This window comes from Somniosus microcephalus, chromosome 10 (assembly GCF_052327205.1).
Source record: "Somniosus microcephalus isolate GS21.2 chromosome 10, FLI_Smic_1.0, whole genome shotgun sequence".
Lineage (NCBI taxonomy): Eukaryota > Metazoa > Chordata > Chondrichthyes > Squaliformes > Somniosidae > Somniosus > Somniosus microcephalus.
This window is the reverse complement of record NC_140996.1, coordinates 15,316,056-15,336,170: the sequence shown is the minus strand read 5'-3', so window position 1 is coordinate 15,336,170 and position 20,115 is coordinate 15,316,056.

Sequence of the window (20,115 nt, the reverse complement as noted above, 5' to 3'; positions counted from 1 at the left end):
GAAGACCCTTTGGGTAATCTGTGTCCTGTGATCCAAAATCTTACACGTTTCCAAAAGCGCTTCACAGGAGCGTGATCGAACAAAAATTTGACAGCGAGCCACATAAGGGGATATTAGGCTAGATGACCATACGCTTGGTCAAAGAGGTAGATTTTAAGGCGTGTCTTAAAGGAGAAAAGAGAGGGAGAGAGGCGGAGAGGCTTAGGCAGGGAATTTTGAAGCTGAGGGGCAAGGCAGCTGAAGGCCAGGCCGTCAATGGTGCAGTGATTAAGATCGGGGATGCGCAAGAGGCCAGAATTGGAGGAGTGCAGAGATCTCGGGGCTGCGGCGGGGTGGGGGGGGGGGTGTGGGTCATAGGGCTGGAGGAGGTCATAGAGATAGGGAGGGGAATGTAAGTCGGCGAGCACAGGGGAAATGACAATTTCTTTTACTGCTCCTGTGATTTTACTCTCGGGGGTTTGCTCCCAGCAGTGTCCACGCGATTAATCTTCATTTCCTGGAGACTCCAGGGTAATCCTGGAGGGTTGGTGACCCTAAGGCCAGTTGGGAGCACCCAGGCAAAGGAGACTGACATCCATGGAACTGCACCCCAGGAAGGAGTCAATGCCTTCAGCAGAAGAAGGATGAGGGCAAAATTGAAGAAAAATTGCCAAAGGAAAAAATAAAATCTATTTTGGAATAGATTGAATGAATACATATCTGCTCCACATTTTAAACATATGTTGAAACAGATTTGACTTAATGTAAAGATGTTTTTATGAATTAATCTTTTATATACAGTTCTTTCAGAATATGGTTCCAAACCCTTACGGATATGGTTGAAATCATTAAATATATATTCATCAGCTAGACTGTTTTGTCCAGTGAGTTGTTGTGATCGGGAAGGCGCTGCCTGACAGGGCAGTGGGAGCAGAGTCAATAGTAACTTTCAACAGGAAATTGTATATATACACTGGAAAAAGTAAATTTTGCAGGGCAACAGCAACAACTTGCCTTTATATAGGCGCCTTTAACGTATTAAAACATCCCAAGGCACCTCACAGGAGCGTTATCAAATAAAATTGGACACATAAGAGGAAATTAGGACAGGTGACGTAAAGCTTAATCAAAGAGGTAGGTTTTAAGGAGCGTCTTAAGGGAGGAGAGGTAGAGAGGCGGAAAGGTTTAGGGAGGGAATTCCCGAGCTTAGGACCCAGGCAGCTGAAGGCACGGCCGCCAATGGCGGAGCGATTAAGATCGGGGATGCGCAAGCGGCCAGAATTGGAGGAGCGCAGAGATCTCGGAGGGCTGTAGGGCTGGAGGAGATTACAGAGATGGGGAGGGGCGAGGATTTGAAAACAGATGAAAATGTTTAAATCGAACGAGCAGGGGAGTGGGACTAATTGGATAGCTCTTTCAAAGAGCCGGCACAGACACAATGGGACAAATGGTGCTCTGTGATTCTATGATAAATCATTCAACTAGCTAATTTTATTAAAGGAAGAGCGCCATGGAAGGAAGTGACCCTCCCATGTTGTTATGAAAATGCTCCAGATATGAATTAAGGTACATTTAATTATTTTTCAATAAAATGAAACTGTTGAATGACTTAGTGTGAGCCTCTCAGGCTGCAGGTTCCTTCTCGGTGGCAGTCAGTAATCTGCTGGTGGCGAGTCACTGTTACAGGCCGCACTCCAGGGTATTCAACTTCATTATATTCAAAGTCTTCCCATGGTTTCATTCAAATGTCTCTTCAAATTCAATTTTTACAGCACTCTAAATTATTCACTATTCTGTGCTTGAATTCGTAGCCTTGTATTATTACTTTGTATCTTCTTCTGTGTTACCTTTTAATCTTTTATTAAAATTCAGCAAGTTATGGGCAATAAGGAAGTTATGATGAAACTTTATAAAACACTGGTTCGGCCTCAACTGGAGTATTGTGTCCAATTCCGGGCACCGCACTTTAGGAAGGATGTGAAGGCCTTAGAGAGGGTGCAGAAAAGATTTACAAGAATGGTTCCAGGGATGAGGGACTTCAGTTACATGGATAGACTGGAGAAGCTGGGGTTGTTCTTCTTAGAGCAGAGAAGATTGAGAGGAGATCTAGACAGAGTAGATAGAGAGAAACTGTTCCCCTTGGCGGAAGGGTCGAGAACCAGAGGACACAGATTTAAGGTGATTGGCAGAAGAACCAAAGATGACACGAAGAAAAACTTTTTTACTCAGCGAGTGGTTAGGATCTGGAATGCGCTGCCTGAAAGGGTGGTGGAGGCAGGTTCAATCACGGCTTTCAAAAGGGAATTGGATAAGTACCGGAAGTAAAATAAGTTGCAGGGCTACGGGGAAAGGGCGGCGGGGGGGGGGGTGGGACTAGCTGAAGTGCTCTTGCAGAGAGCCGGCACGGGTTCGACAGACCGAATGGCCTCCTTCTCTGCTGTAGCCACTCTATGATTCTATGATTCCATGAAGAAATTAAGTGAACATTGATTTTAACCACCAACGTTAAACTTTATGGCCTGGAAATTGTGGTCGGAGGTTTGCCGCCGGCGTACGCCTCCGGACCGAAAAAACCCCAAACTTACCTGTGGGCGTAGGCCTGCGTAAAGTCCCATGGATCCCGGGGGCGCAGGCAGTTCGCAAGCGTCCCTGGGATCACGTGTGCCAGCCGAACCAATCACAAAGGGAGATTCCCATGATGCTTCTGGGGATTCCATTTACATACGGGATCCCCATCAGCATAATAGGGATCCCCAAATAAATAAAATTTCACAATACTGAAATAAGAATAAATGGTCACATGTTCAAAATTAAGTATAAGACTCTGTAATTAAACATTTAAAATAAAAATTTAATTTTCTGAAAAATAAATGTAAACATTTTAAAATGGGACAAAATTTACCTAAACTAACTTAAAATATATGTGAATGCTTAAATCATTAAAAAAAAATTATTTTAACATTTATTTTAATCCTTATGCTGGTAAAAGTAGGCCCTACGCCTGCTTTTACCAGACGTAAGGGTTTGGTGGGCATTCGCTGGGCAGTAGTTGGGCAAATAGCGCAACTCTGTGCCAACAAAGCTGATTTTGTAGTGGACACGGTGGATCTGTCCAAGCGAAACTTGACAGATCACGAGTTCCGGGTTTTCGCGGAATGCGCAGCGCAGGTGGAATCCCGCAACTTGCGGGGCTGTTCTGAAGGCACCGTTTAAAGCACCATAAAATCCGGGCCCATGTGTATTTACATGTTGATAAGATTTGATTCACTTTTGCCCGTAGCCTCACTGAAATTTGGGAATACTAGGAAATTCTCTGAGCTGTAGAAATCCCTGCACACTCTCACTGAGCAGGAAATAAAGTCTCTAACGTTGGCAGAACTGGACAGTTGAAGCTGGTTTCATGCTGGGATGAACTTGAAAACATAGTCATCCGAAATTAAATACAATCGTGCTTCAAGACTGCTCCAGATACTGTCATTTGCACCTGGCGAAGCATATGAACAAAGGAGGTACAGGATTTAGAATTCCCTGGGGTCAATTTTGATTGCATTCGCCTGGTGTTAACTGGGCCTCAAAATGTGGCCGGCTCCATTTTGAGAGGGGCCTATCGCCAAGAGTCGAAATTGTCCGCCTGTTTCAGACGATAGGCCCCTTTAAATATGGAAATCAGGCTCCTGTGATGGAACTCATGGACCTGACTTAAATTGGACCCCGACTGCCATTTCAGGTCAGGACTGGTCGGAACCTGCGCAGCGCACACGCGCCGACCAGTTCCGCGGGCGATGGAACAGGAGCGGCCCGGCCAAAGGTTAGGTGTCGAATTATTTTTATGGGCCCCGGATAATCTAGGCCGCTGCCGCCCCCGGGAACCCCATCCTCCGCGATCGCGGCCTACTCCCGCCCATCTCACCCCGCTGGCGGCCGCACGGCCCGATTTCGAAGGCCTCGATCCAGCAAGCTGCACCGGATGTCCTGTTTGGCTCCTCGTAGGTCACCTGCCAGATTCAGACGAGGCCGGTCTCCCAAAAGTCAAATTAGAACCCCCCCCACCCACCCCCGTCCCCATTAAACTCTTGCACCAAAGAAACGGGAGCAAATGCTGATTTACTTATCTTAGCCAAGGTAAAATGTAGTCATAATTGTAATCATCAGGAAAAAGAAGTGTCTGCATCCCTTATAAACTCAACAGTTGCAGAATGCAACTTTCAAGCTTCAGAGCTCAGCGCTGTGGCAGTGAGAACAAGAGACGAATTGCATTTTTAGCTCAGTGGTGTCAATTTTGTATCAACATCGTGAAATATTTCCCGTAGTCTTTCCTGCCCACCCATTATTCTTTATGTAGTTATCGATTACAGAGTAATTGAAATCCACAGAAAGCTTTGGGCAGGTGCTGTGTGTGTGTTGTCATGTGCAAGGCTCCAGTGTTAGCGGCACTGTGGGCTGGGGATTGGTGCATTCCCAGAACCACCAGCTTCCCAGTCCACATTCCCTGAAATGTGCATTTCTAAGAGGATGCAGACAAACTAAAAAAACGTGTCTCCTTCCAACCTGAGGGTCGCAGTTGTCATTACATCTTAAGATAAGTATGGTCTTTATTTTGTTTTGGTGCAAAGGGTTTAACGGGATGCTCGTTACTAAACCTCTCCTGTTCATGTGATTTCTCCATGTGAACGTGACAGTATCTGGAGCCCTTTCCGAGCGCTAATCTTGCATTTAATTTCAAATGGCTGTGACTTGAAAAATGCAGTTTCAAATTTGTCAATTCTTCAGTTAATGGAAAATGGATTTGGAAGAATTAATGTGTAGGCATAAGTAGGTTGGTATTAGATGCCCCAGACCACATGATTAGCTGAATTATCAAAAGAATTATGGGATCAGAAAAGCATAGCAACCATTAGGTCTCCTAGTAGGGTAAAATCCAGATTGATTACACAGTTCAGTTTTACATTAATACTAGACATAACCAATTTAGTTTGAAAAAGTATCACAGCACAGCTGAATGAATATTCGTATAGCAAGGGAACATAAATTATAGAAGCTAACAGGAACTCTCAGTTTATAATACATTTCGACGCTTTCAACTTGCACTTTTAACTCTCAGTAATTCAATCAATTTGTTATTTTGTTGAATTGGTTGTTTGCACCTGAATGTTGAAAAACTCACCTACTTTTCAATGGAGAACCAAATGCTTTTTTCTTTCTCCAACATATGGCTTTGTTGGTTCTATGATGATACAGCGAGCTTACATTGCAGACGCAAATTAGTGTCAATATTAATTAGATAACAATTTATATATATTCTTAATAATCAGGGTCTGTAACAACATTGTGCTGAGTAGTGTTATAAAGAGGAAAGTGCGACATTTAATAATAAAAAAATTGCTGGCAACATCTGGTGTACTGGAAAGATTGTGAGAGCCACGTTGAGCTGTTTTAAGTGTAGCGGATTAAGTGGCAGTAAAATGATTGCCTTATGTCTTTGTAGCTGGGTCAAATCCCACTAAAAGCCAGGATTAGTCTGTGTGTGTTTATGTTGTCAGAATTGGCAATCAAGTTATTGGTAGGTATTCCAACTGGATTTAAATCCAGCCCAGATATTTCAAAGGCTGGTGGTTCCCTCACCTTTAATGGTGTTCCTTTTATTTATTTATATTATTCTTACACACGCAGGAGCAGCAGGAGCCCATTAAATCCAGCAAACCTGCTCTGCCATTGTGTTAGCAGTGGCAGCTCTTATTAATCCCAATTCCCATCCCTTTCTCCACATCCTTTAATACCCTTTACTCCCTAGTAAGCAGCACAGAATTAGTTGATTCTGCCAATATGGTTTTTTGAGCCACTGCATTCTACATTGTGTGTGAAGAAGTTATTGTTAGTCGTGCTTCTGACCAGTTTTTAAGAGTATAGGGGTAATTTTGCGAATCAGTACCGAGTTCGTGCCAGAAGTGTAAATTTCTAAACTGGCTCTTTATTCTGGATCTTCTTCCTTATCTACCTTACCAATTCCCTTCTATAGTTTAAACCCCTTAATGAGATCATGTCTTAACACTCCCCCATCCCCCATCCCCGCCAACCTGTCACCCTCTCCAGGGACTATGACCTTGGGCTAGATTTTCAAATTGCTGCTTGGGTATAAAACTGCCGCGGCCGATCAGCGGATTATGGAGACCGCCCGATTCTCAGTTCCATTGTCTTCTGTAACAGGCAGCCGATCCAAGCCACCTGGTTTACACCTGGGTGGTAAATTGAAAATCTAATCTCCTCCCCCACCCCGACTTCCCCCGCCACCCACACAAGATTCTCAGCCTCTCAACAGTCCCGATAAATCATTGTTGGACTTACTCCAAGATCAGTATATCCTTTGTAAGTTGAGCACACAAGAAAAAACACACTGGGGGGTCAGTTTGACTCTGTACGTGTGGTTTAAAATGAGCACTGCCGGCTCAGCCACCCGTTAAACACCTCTCCCGATTTTTGTTCCTGTTGAAGTCAACGGACAGGAGAGGTGTTTAACGGGTGGTGTTAGCGTGAGTTTTACGCAATCGCCTAAATTACCCCCACTAAATGAAGTCTGACCCCTACTCTGCATAATTGCAGTTGCACTTGCTTGCTTTTATCTCCTGCACTTTTTGTGATAAAGCCTGGCATCCCATTAACATTTTTTGATCTTTCGTGCCTAGCTCTAACTGACTTATATACCTAGGCCAACATCCCCAGCATCGAAGCTTTGACCACGCTCGATCAGCTCCGATGGACAGGCCACATTGTCCGCATGCCCGATACGAGACTCCCAAAACAAGCGCTCTACTCGGAGCTCCGACGTGGCAAGAGAGCCCAAGGTGGGCAGGGGAAACGCTTCAAGGACGCCCTCAAAGCCTCCTTGAAAAAGTGCAACACCCCCACCGACACCTGGGAATCCCTGGCCCAAGACCGCTCAAAGTGGAGGAGAAGCATCCGGGAAGGCGCCGAACACCTCGAGTCTCTTCGCTGGGAGCAAGCGGACGCCAAGCGCAAACAGCGCAAGGAGAGCACGTCAACCCAAGCACCCTACCCACCGTCTGCCACACCTGTGACAGAGACTGTAGGTCCCGCATTGGACTCATCAGTCACCTGAGAACTCATTTTTAGTGTGGAAGCAAGTCATCCTCGGTTCCGAGGGACTGCCTAAGAAGAAGAAGATCTCTAAATCCCTTTGCACAGCTAACCTTTAACCCCAGGTGCTTTCCTTTTTGACTGAATTCCCATCTGCCATTCTTATGCATTGCCTCACACTTTCATATGTTAAACTGCATTGCCATTGCTCTACCGAGTCACTTAATTTATCTTTTGTCGGTGGAATTTTCTGCTCTCTTTTTCCTAGTTCCTTATATCCCATAGCTTGATTCCTTATATGCCAACTTGAATGTACTTTATTTCCAAATCCAGTTAATTTATAAGTAGAATGAAAAGCTGGGCTCCAGCACAGATACCACCACTCGCCAATCAAAGAAGGTGTCATTTATCCCAATACTTTTCCTCTTCTTCTTGCCTCTGGGTCAGAATTATTGTGGGTTCAAGTCCCACTCCAGAGACTTGACCACAGCAATCTAGACTGACACTCCAGTGCAGTGGTGAGGGAGTGCTGCACCGTCGGAGGTGCCGTCTTTCGGATGAGGCCCCGTCTGCTCTCTCAGGTGGGCATAACAGATCTCATGGCACTATTTCGAAGAAGAGCAGGGGAGTTATCCCCAGTGTCCTGGCCAATATTCATCCCGCAATAAACATCAATAAAACAGATCATCTGGTCATTATCACATTGCTGTTTGTGGGAGCTTGCTTTGCACAAATTGGCTGCTGCGTTTCCTACATTGCAACAGTGACAACACTTCAAGAGTACTTCATTGGCTATAAAGTGCTCTAGGATGTCTTGAGCTAGTGAAAGGCGCTATATAAATGCAAGCCTTTCATATGTTAAACTGCATTGCCATTGCTCTACCGAGTCACTTAATTTATGTTTTGTCGGATCAGATCAGCCATGATCTTATTGAATGGCGGAGCAGGCTCGAGGGGCCGATTGGCCTACTCCTGCTCCTATTTCTTATGTTCCTATGTTCTTAAGCCTTTCTTTCTTCCCACCAATTTCATATCCACGCCACAAAAGTGCCTCAAATTCCATGCACGTCAATGTTAATTGGTAATCTACTGTGCTGAATTTTACAAATGCCTTCTGATAGTCCGTGTACACCTTGTTCGTTCCCCTTCATCCACCACCTCAGTGATTCTGTCAAAAAAACTATTAGATTAGTTAGACGTGCTCTATTTTCACACAGCAACGCGGAGACTCCCTAATCACTTTATAACTTTTTCAAATGTTTACTTAAGCTGTCCATGTTCCAGACCACAATACTACGGTCTAAACCACAATTCTGGTTGAAGAGACAGGTGCGAGTCCTTTGTTTTTTAAAATGGCAACAATATTTTCAATCAGTCACCTAGTGATCAGTGACAATGAACCGGCAATTATATACCATCGAATGGGGAAAGGGGGGCTGAAATTCTTCACTTCGGGTACAGATCCCGGAGAGTCCCATTTCTTGTCAGTAGTCATGGGCAGTGGTGTAGGCGGGAGGGAGTGATCGAACGCCCCCCGGAATTTCTATGAATTTTTTTAATTGGACCACTGCTTTTGGAAGACCGTTAGATAGAAAGGCAGAATATTATTTAAATGGTGATAGATTGGGAAATGTTGATTTAAAAAAGGGACCTGGGTGTCCTTGTACACCAGTCACTGAAAACAAACATGCAGGTGCAGCAAGCAGTTAGGAAGGCAAATGATATGTTGACCTTCATTGCAAGAGGATTTGAGTACAGGAGCAAGGATGTCTTACTACAGTTGTACAGGGCCTTGGTGAGACCACATCTGGAGTACTGTGTGCAGTTTTGGTCTCCTTACCTAAGAAAGGATATGCTTGCCACAGAGGGAGTGCAGTGAAGGTTCACCAGGCTGATTTCTGGGATGGCAGGACTGTCGTAGGAGGAGAGATTGGGTCGACTAGGCCTGTATTCATTAGAGTTTAGAAGAATGAGAGGGGATCTCATTGAAACATATAAAATTCTGACAGGGTTAGACAGACTGGATGCAGGGAGGATGTTTCCCCTGGCTGGGGGATCGAGAACGAGGGGTCACAGTCTCAGGATATAGGGTAGGACATTTAAGACTGAGATGAGGAGAAATTTCTTCACTCAGAGGGTAGCGAACCTGTGGAATTCTCTACCACAGAAGGCTGTGGAGGCCAAGTCACTGAATATATTTAAGAAGGAGATAGATAGATTCCTAGACACAAAAGGCATCAAGGGGTATGGGAAGAGAGGGGGAATATGGTATTGAGATAGAGGATCAGCCATGATCATATGGAATGGCGGAGTAGGCTCGAAGGGCCGAATGGCCTACTCCTGCTCCTATTTTTCTGTGTTTCTAGATCACTTGATAGATGACAGAAACAATGGATGTTCTTCCAGAGCTACTTGCCCAGTGAAAGCCGATGAGTTGGGCTTGCAGTCCTAAATGCTGACCTATATATTGCGGTGAACAGTAGTAAAGTTATTGATAGACCAGCGACCAATAACCAGCGCATGGACTTTAGGGTTTTTGATTGACAAGACTTTTCATTTGCTTTAATTGAATTGTTAGATTAACGCAAGTAATAATACTTCTATTTGAAACTTATTGTGAAATTCCTACTTGGAAAAATAGACCCTTTGAAGCCGTTGTTTTTGATCTGGCAAATTCGTATCCGAAGACTCCACGCTGAAAGCATAATCCTGGCACATCACTCGCCAAGAGCAGCTAATGGACCAGCTGCAATCTACTTGGAACATGCGTCAGGGAAAATAAATTTGCCAGCAGTAGCGACACGATACCAGCCAATTCCAACGCACGCACAAGAATGAACTTTAAATGGTTATGAGGTCAGTTCAGAAGCGAGGTAGCCTGTAGAACTCTCCTGGTCTCCGTTATCTTATCTGTGGAGTGTGTAGCCAGCGTGAGTAAAGGTTGATCATCAGAACAAAAATAGTCCGATCTAGTCCCATGCATTCATGAGCAAAGTGGCAGTCTGCACTTTACTTCTTAAGAACGCTTTGAGGTGCAGCACCGACAAACATGTACAGTGTTGGCTACATTGATAGCACTTTCTTTTCAGCTGCCTAGGCCCTAAGCGCTGGAATTCCCTGCCTAAACATCTTCTCCTCTCTACCTCTCTCTCCTCCTTTAAGACGCTCCTTAAAACCTACCTCTTTGACTAAGCTTGTCCTAATATCTCCTTCTATGGCTTGGTGTCAACTTTTGTCTGATAATACTCCTGTGAAGCGCCTTGGGACGTTTTACTATGTTAAAGGTGCTATAGCAGTGCAAGTTGTTGTTGTATCAGCTTGCTCAAACTACTTTGACGTAAATGCAGTACGACTTCCCTTGTGAATGAGACCATCAGTTATCTTTCACCTTTTTACATAGGATTACATAGGATATACGGCCCAACCAGGCCATGCCGGTGTTTATGCTCCACTCGAGCCTCCCCACCCGTCTTTCCTCATCTAAATCTATCAGCATAACCACCTATTCCCTTCTCCCTCCCTTAACTGCATCTATACTATTCGCCTCAACCACTCCCTGTGGCAGCGAGTTCCACATTCTCACCACTCTCTGGGTAAAGAAGTTTCTTCTGAATTCCCTATTGGATTTCTTGGTGACTATCTTAGATTGATGGCCTCTAGTTTTGCTCTTCCCCACAAGTGGAAACACTCTCTCTGTATCCACTCTATCATAACCTTTCATAATTTTAAAGACCCCTATTAGTTCACCCCTCAGCTTTCTCTTTTCAAGAGGAAAGAGACCCAGCCTGTTCAACCTTTCCTGATAGGTATATCCTTGCATTTCTGGTATCATCTTTGTGAATCTTCTCTGCACCCTCTCCAGTGCCTCTACATCCTTTTTATAATATGGTGACCAGAACTGTACGCAGAACTCCAAGTGTGGTCTAACCAGGGAATCGATACAAGTTTAGCTTAACTTCACTACTTTTCAATTCTATCCCTCTAGAAATAAACCCTAGTGCTTGGTTTGCTTTTTTTATGGCCTTGTTAACCTGTTTCGATACTTTTAGTGATTTGTGTAGTTATACTCCGAGATCCCTTTGTTCCTCTACCTCATTTAGATTCTTATTTTCCAAGTAATATGTGACCTCCCTATTTTTCTTACCAAAATGTAATACCTCACATTTATCTGTGTTGAACTTCATTTGCCAATTATATGCCCATTCTGCAAGTTTATTAATGTCCTCTTGTAATTTGTTGCAGTCCTCCTTAGTATTGGCTTTCCCCCTGAATTTGGTGTCGTCCGCAAGTTTAGAAATTGTGCTTTTGATTCCAAGGTCTAAATTGTGAACAACAGTGGTCCCAGCCCTGATCCTTGCGGAACACCACTTCCCAACTTCTGCCACTCTGAATAGCTACCCTTTACCTCTACTCTCTGTTTCCTGTCTTGAAGCCAGCTAGCTATCCATTCTGCTACTTGTCCCCTGATTCCGCAACCCCTAACGTTATTCATTAGTCTATTATGTGGTACCTTATTGAAGGCCTTCTGGAAATCTAGATAAATTACATCTTCTACATTACCCTTGTCCACTCACTCCATTTTCTCTTCAAAAAATTCAATTAGGTTTGTTAAGCAAGATTTTCCCTTTTGAAATCCATCCTGACTATTTATTATTATATTTTTGGTTTCTAGATGTTCTTCCATTTTCTCCTTTAGTAGGGATTCCATTATTTTTCCTACCACCGATGTTAAGCTGACTAGTCTGTAGTTCCCTGGAAATGTTCTATCTCCCTTCTTAAATATAGGTTTGTAAGATTTGCAAAATTTCTGCATCTCCCCAAAGGTTATTATTAATAAAAGGGACCCTGCATGGACATTTTAAATTGAAAAGGGTACCCAAGATGGCGTCCGTGCCCCATGGCAGAAAGCCTGTGGGATTCCAAAATGGATTCTGCAGCGCAGACAGCTTGGGAGAAATCGAAACTAAGGCTGCAGGCTTTCTGTGAAGAGAAACTTTGTATTTTGGAACGAGACAGGAATCTGAATTATGTATTAGACCGAATTGGAGGCAGATCTAAATTCAGTGAGGCCTATAGTTAAAGCCATCAAACAGTCTGCATACATAATCGGAAACAGATTAAACCCAGCCATCGAGGCTGGACAAGCCCATCAAAGAACTTTCAGGACAATACAAGTCAATTATCGGGCTGGTAGATGTGATTACTGGCCATCTAAAAACTGTCAGTATAGATTGCTACCATTGTTTAAAATAGCCCACCAAGTTTAAGACAAAGAACTAACCTGATTTGGTGCGAAGATAAGGATTTTCGAAAGGAGTATAATTGAAGGCCCTGGGTAGCAATCTCGCTCTCTTGCTCTTGCCCTTGACTCTGCTCTCATGGCTCCTGCCTCTTGGGCTGCCGCTCGTACTCGTGCCCTGGCCTCGTGGCGGGTTCTCTTCCCGGAGTAGATTTTCAGTAGCCAGAAACACCATACCAACTTCTAGGAAGGGGAGCGAGGCCCAAGTCCACAGCCATCCAGAACACCCAGGCCGCAGAAAGGGGCGAGACGAAGTTGAGCAGGTAGCCCAGGACTCACATGGTAGTCCGATGAGATGAGATGAGTAAAGACAAAGAAGCTGATAACTCGATAAGGGCAGAGCAGGGCAGCGAAAAATGTATCGATAATTAAACCAAGCGCCTGGTTATAAGCTGACGCTTGGGGGAGAGAGTCCTTAAGGACGGTGAAGACAAGTATCTTGTTGAACACTGCAAATAAAAGCAGGTGTCCATGCCATGACGAATATGCTGGCGTTCAATGCCTGGCTAGTAAAATCTAAGCAGTAAAAACTGCTAATCGCCTCATCGACGTAACGTTACTGCTGACGATCGCCCGAGGGAGAAGAAGAGGAGAACCCATCCAGATGAGACGATGATGGTAGCGGAGGGGAGAAGGTGTGTCACAGTAGCTGATCCAGCACTGCACCCCTGAAGACCACATGGTGACGAGGTACCTAGAAGGACCAGAAACCAGACTTCAAAACTCGCACTCGTTAACAGTTGGCTTTTATCTTTGGATTGGTGAGCATGAATTCTGGCCCCTCAAAGCTTAATCTAGTTAGGTATAGGGGGTGGGATAAGGATAAGGGGATTGTTAAGATAGTTGTTTTCCCTCAATGTGCCATGTGTTCCCCATTCCCTGTATAAGTGTATTTGCCTGTAATGTTATAGTGGTAACTTCTTTTAAGACTGTATTAATTTTCCTGTTTAATAAAATCTTGGTTTTTGCTTGCATCCAAACCACCTGTCTACTCGAGTTTTCTGTATTGCTGCCTGTACCTAAGTCTGGTGTCTAGAACCCAGGGGCTTGGGAGCGATCCGAACTGCTCACAAACAGTCAGGAGCATAACTGACTGGGCACACACGCCACACCCGCCACCACCTATAGGTTTTACGTTAGCTATCCACCAGTCCTCTGGCACTACTCCTTTTTCTAATGAATTGCTAAATATGTGTAATAATGCCTCTGCTATTTCTTCCCTAGATTCTTTTAAAATGTGCGGATGTAATCCATCCGGACCATGGGTTTTATCCTCTTTGAGTTTCATTCGTTTATTTAGTATATCTCCTCATTTTATTTTAAATGCAGTTAACTCATTACTGATCTTATCATCCAATGTCATCTCCATTTGTTCTATCTCCCTTGTAAATACTGTAGATACTGTAGCAAAGTAATTATTTAATATCTCTGCCATCTCTTAATTGCTGCTTGTGGTTTTATCCTCTCCATCTCTTAGTGGCCCTATTCTCATCCTGACCTTCCTTTTATTATTTATGTGCCTGTAAAATATTTTACTATTTTGTTTTATGTTCCTTGATAATTTAACTTCATAGTTCCTCTTTGCCTTCCTAATTGTTTTTTTTGCTTCTCTCTTAATCCCTTCATATTCTCCCTTATCATGCTCTCCCCTGCTATCCATGTATTTAATGTATGCCGCTTTCCTTACCCTTAATTTTACCCTCATGGCTTTATTCATCCATGGTGTCTCATTAGTGTTTAGCTTGTTCTTGTTTATTAGAGAAATATATTTTTCCTGGTCTCTGTTGAACATTATTTTAAATGTTTCCCATTGCTATCCTACATCGATGTTTGCCAATACTGTTGTCGATTTTATTTTCCCAAATGCTCTTCTCAGCCCCACAAAATCAGCTTTTCTCCAATCTATTATGCTGATCTTTGTCATACTTAGGTCCTTCTCAATTATTATCTGAAAGCATATTATATTATGGTCACTATTGCCTAGATGTTCCCCAACTTTTACTTCTCTTATCTGCTCTGGTTCATTCCCCATTACTAGATCCAATAGTGAATCCTCCCTTGTTGGGCTTTTTACATACTGGGTTAGAAAGGAATCTGTATACATTGTAGGAACTCCATTCCCTTATTCCCTTTACCTACCTCTTCTGTTCAATTAATATCTGGGTATTTGAAATCCCCCATGATTATTATTCTATGTTTTTTACTCATTTCCCTAATTTGACTGCATATTCCTCCACCTCCCTTCCACTATTAGGTGACCTGTAGGCTACCCCTATAAGTGTGATTAATCCTTTATTATTTTTTATTTCTATCCACATGGATTCTATTTCTGTCTTGCTGATATGTGCGTCACTTTTTTCTACTGCAATATATTATCCCTAATAAGTACAGCTACTTTACCTCTGCTTTTCCCCTCTCTATCTTTTCTAAATATGTTCTACCCTGCAATATTGAATTCCCAGTCCTGATTTTTCTGTAGCTATGTCTCAGTAATAATCAGGACGTTTTCCCCGATTCAGAATTTTAGGAGAGATTTTTCGAGTTTATGCCACTGGTGGGAATCCTCACCTGCCGGCTTCAGGAAAGCAAGTGTGCACTGCTCGCAATGTTCCATTTGTTGTAATGATTTCATAATTTCTGCCTAAGTAGAGTTGCCTGTCAGGCATCCCATTGGAAGTTCAAACTCGGAAAATCAGCCCCAACTTTACTACTGATCATTATCAGAAGATTCTGTTTAGCATTTTATCAAAATCTGCTTACATGCACATTATCTGAGCACCATGCACTCACATGCACCTATTAAGTTTATGGTATTGGAGAATGGAAGGTTTATAGGCACTCTGCATTTTATTGAAAACATTGCAATATTTGCTATTTTTGACATGTTAATTGGCAAATCTCAGATCAAATATTGGAGAGAGTACTCTTAAAGGTCATCACATTAGCAGTACTTTAATAGCTTCCTGGAAACAGAAAGATCACAGGGCAAGAAAGAACAGGAAAATTATTCAGTCAGCTGCTAGAGTGACTAGATTTAGGGTAATAACTTCTCAATTGCACTCTGGGAATTGAACAACAACAACTTGTATTTATATAGCACCTTTAACATAGTAAAACATCCCAAGGTGCTTCACAGAAGCATTATGAGATCAAATTTGACACCGAGCCACAGAAGGCGTTATTAAGACAGGTGACAAGGAGATAGGTTTTAAGGACCGTCTTAAAGAAAGACAGGGAGGTGGAGAGGTTTATGGAGGGAATTCCAGAGCTTAGGGCCTCGACAACTGAAGGCATGACCGCCAATGGTGGAGCGATTAAAATCGGAGATGCACAAAAGGCCAGAATTGGAGGAGCGCAGAGATCGTGCAGGGTTGTAGGACTGGAGCAGGTTACAGAGATAGGAAGGGGTTGTAGCCACAGAGGGACTTGAACACAAGGATGAGAATTTTAAACTTGAGGCGTTGCCGGACCGGGAGCCAACATAGGTCAACGAGCACAGGGCGATGGGTGAACGGGACATGGTGTGAGTCAGGATACGGGCAGCAGAGTTTTGGATGAGCTGAACATGCAAAAAAAGTTTCCCAATCACATTCTTGCCTGCAGGTTCAGGAACATTCTGTCTTCCTAAAAAATAATCTGTATGTAATCTGATGAGAGAGGCTTAAAATGTCCTTTATGTCCTTATCATGTTCCACTCTGTCACCTCAATATGGTTGCACAGATGTTAAACTTGTTCCCAGTTTTCTTTGATTTAAATGTTAATGAGAATGAGAATGTAATTACTCTATGAATACTTTAACAAGCTGGAGGGGGGGTGCAGGGGAGATTAATATCATTATCATGAATGTGACAAGCACTTCAACACTTCTGGCGAATTAGTGACTTGACCACATGGGAAGAACAAAATTACTTCGAGCCTTCAAAAATGACACTCGATGGATTCACTTGACCCATGTTATGTTCTAGTTGTCGAATCACAGAAAGTAAAAGTGTTTTCAACAACCATAACTTTGAATAAAGGACACAACCGAAGGTACAATTAAAAAATATCTTCGATTAAGTTATTCTTCTTCCATACCTACTTACTTTTCTTTTTTTAAAAAAAAGTTCTGCATCAACGCTGTTGTTGGAGCAATATAGCAATATTTTTTTTAAAGATTTAATGTCGGGTGTTGGAGAGATTGATGTCTTTCTTAGGTTGTATATGCTTGATTAAGTGTATCGCGTGTAATTCAATTTTCATGATCTATTAGTGTAGTGTGGTGTAAAATTCTGCCAAACTTCAATGAACTGATGGGCAAAAGGATCCCAATGGTTTCCAAAGGATTTCCATTAATTCACATCATTTTACTCGGAAAACTGGAACAGATAATTGAGATTAAATAGCATGAACTAGAAAAAGTTAACACCTTTTTTCATTAGGAAATGCCTTTGAAAGGTTGTCCTTCCCCTTTTCCTTAATCAGGCTGCCTGAGCAAACCTATCATTTGAAAGCTTTTTTTAATAATGCAGTGCTTGTAATACACATTTTCAAATTAACACAACGTAATAGAGCATATTGTACATAGAGTGCTCTGAGGCAGATATAGTTCTGAATTTATTGCTTACTCATAAATAAACTAAAAATAACACAAATCGAAACAGCCTAGCAGGTGTTAACTTCATCCATTTTGGTCTAATTCTTCGAGTTTATTTGTCTCTGCATGATGCTCTGTCTCGCCTCGCTTTGCGTGCTAAATGAAGGGTTTTGCAGGCTTATTCTGCATAAGTCAAGTTTCCATTTGGAATGCTAAATGTCCCAAAATGGCGGTAGAAACCCTGCGCTAACAGAGAGGCCTCAAGCTAGCCCAAAATGAGGCCTCGAGCTTCAGTAACATTTAATTTGCGCACTTGAGGAGCATGAATTTCAGCTCATTTCCCTCGCCAACTGAGGCCCGAAGGTTAGTCCTGTGAAGCGGGGGAGGAGGGGGTGGTGGGGGTGATTGGAGCGAGTACCGGGAAGGGGGGTTCGATCACCACGACTGCGGAGTCAGGGGGGGAGCACTCCTGCCCTTCCTGGCTCCACAGGAAGGCTTGTTTTTAAAAAGGGAAAAAACAAACCACGGAATCTTGCCCTTAGTTGACGGTCACTTCTTAGGCCACAGCAGTCTCTTCAGAATCTTGAGTGGGGCAGTCCCGCCGAATTTACTTCCATCCTCAGGCCTTCTCGCAGTTGTTCGGTGCCACCTAAGTCACGGCCTGTAACGGGCGTTAATGAATTTCAGGGTCCCTCAGCTGGTTATTTTTCTCTCTGATGTTTGAGACTGACGTGTGCAGATTGGTTTCCACATTTGCCTACATTACAACTGCGACCACATTACAATAATAATTCATGGGCTGTGAAGTGCTTTTGGGATGTCCCGAAGATGTCAAAGGTACTATACAAATGCAGTTCTATTGTATAATAAAGGAAGTGGTTTTGCGCTGTTGTTCCTAGAGGTGGCGGATAAACGAAATTGCTGCTGGGAGATGCCACTGTCTTTTCTGTCCATGAGTGTTCAGGCAGCCTGTACAGCAGGGTGACCACATTTTCTAAACTGAACCCAGGGACACACAGGGTGGGAGCACGGTAAAGCAGCCAGGACAGGTTTCAAGAAAACTGGCATGACGACCTTGTTGCTTCTGCTAGTGGAATACATGTAGAGACAAGGCCATTTTCACTTAACACCGAATCTCGAATCTTGCGCGTGTTCTGGCAACAGTGCTGTACCATCTATACTCGTCCCCGACTACCCGAACTTTTAATTTCTCAATTTTAAATCTGTTCCAAACAGACTGAGGTTTTCCCTATAAGGTGTGAGGCACCCTCTGTCTCAGAAGGTTTGAGAAACCTCTTCCCGGTGGGAGAATTTAGAGCTTGCCTTATTCAGTTAAAAAAAACGATGCACCATACTAATCTGAGATAAAGTAAATCCACCCGCCCACCAGCTCTCACCGCGCCCTCGGCTTCTCCCGCGCATTTTAAAGGTTCCGCCCTCCGGCCAGTCACTATTGGCCGAAACACAAGGTCAGGTGACTCAATCCCCCAGAGTGCAGTGCGGCCCGAGCTGCATTGTGGGAAGGCAGGGCCGCCATCGTCACCTCCGTTCAACCGGCTCCTGGAATCAGTCCCTGAGCCCGAACCGAGCGGGAACAGGCCCGAGAATCTTCCCCCCCTGGAGTGGAGGCGGGGGGGGGTGTTCTGCACATTCGCGTTTAAAAAAAAACCAAAGACTCTACACAGGGATGAGTTTTCTGAACCAGGGACTCTTTCGGGGACGTTGCTTGCCCGGAGACACAGGAGCTAATCAGGGGACTGTCCCGGAACACGGGGACGTCTGGTCAGCCTACTGCACAGGTCAGTGATTTAGTTCTTTTCTTCTGCCTTGTAAGTACTTGGGAAAAGCTGGGCCCAAAATCAAAGCAGGCACCTTTGGGGGTTAAATTGGTTACGCATCGTGCCCTATTTTCAGGTACTACGTGGCCTCCTAAGGCCCCAAAATGGCGGGCACAAAGCATGCGCACACTTGCGCCCAGAGGTGCGCCGCCCGCCATTTTGGGCAAGGACAAACAAGAGGCGTCCTTTATCCAGGAGTAAAGCAGGCGTTCGGCCCTTTGCACATATGAATAAGGGGGGCTAACGCCTGTTTCAGATCCCTGCTGCAACATTGGCTTGTCCTGAGGCAGTCAGCGCCACCGCACACCAAGAAAACCAGCCACAAACCACCATCTAAATTTTTTTTTTAAAGAGCCTAGTGCTTACCGCAAACACCATCCCGATCGTGTCCGCTCCCAGCCCCGAGAACCCCGACCTCTGACCTCCCGGCCAATAGGCGGGTCTACCCGGCCCGATAAAGGTGCCCTCCCGAATTTCACCCCCTGTGACTTTTAAACCACCAGACACACGCGAGCTTCCAGATTGAGCAGTTTGTTTTGCCATTGCCGAGTCTCCCTGCAGTACAAATGGGCAGATTGCACAGTGACGGAATCCTTACAGCTGGCACACACTCCAGAACCACTTTCTGAAGAGGTTTCTCTAATATTACAGGGCATTAATCAACTCACTGTCTCCTGCTCCAACAGTGGAAACTGTGTTCAAAATTGATTTTAATACTTGTTGAAATTTTATATTTTGACAGTATGGTTTTAATTGTACATTAAAACACCCCAAGGAAAAAAACATTAAACACTGCAAATGATTTTACTTATAAAGATGGATCAGACAATACTGTACCATATTCTTGCCCTGCTGTCAAAATGCACTGGGAGTTCTTGAATATGTTAATTTTTTACAGTCGGAAGCTTGTTTTTAAAGAGCTGTTTGCGGGTGAAACTCTCTCGAGTGACAGAACTGGCAAACTATCTAATTAAAACATTTTTCACATGAGGTACCTGGACATCTGCTATTAGATTTTACTTACACAATTGTCATCTTATAGCTGTGAAGTTAAACCCCATACGTGAGACAATGACCTAACTCTAGTTTCAATGACTCCAAATTGGAGCAACTTCTCCTGTTATTCAGTATTTGTTGGAAATGTGATCTCAGTAATTTTGCTTCTTATTTGAATAGCCTGCTGTTAAAATCAGAGTTCTCTTCTGCCTGGCTGTTCACACAGATCACTTAATTTGTCCAACCAATTGACTTGACTTTCTCTACCTCAGGAATCGGGGGCAGACTCTGGAAATTATATCTTCGATGTGTCATTTAATAACCTTTATTCAGT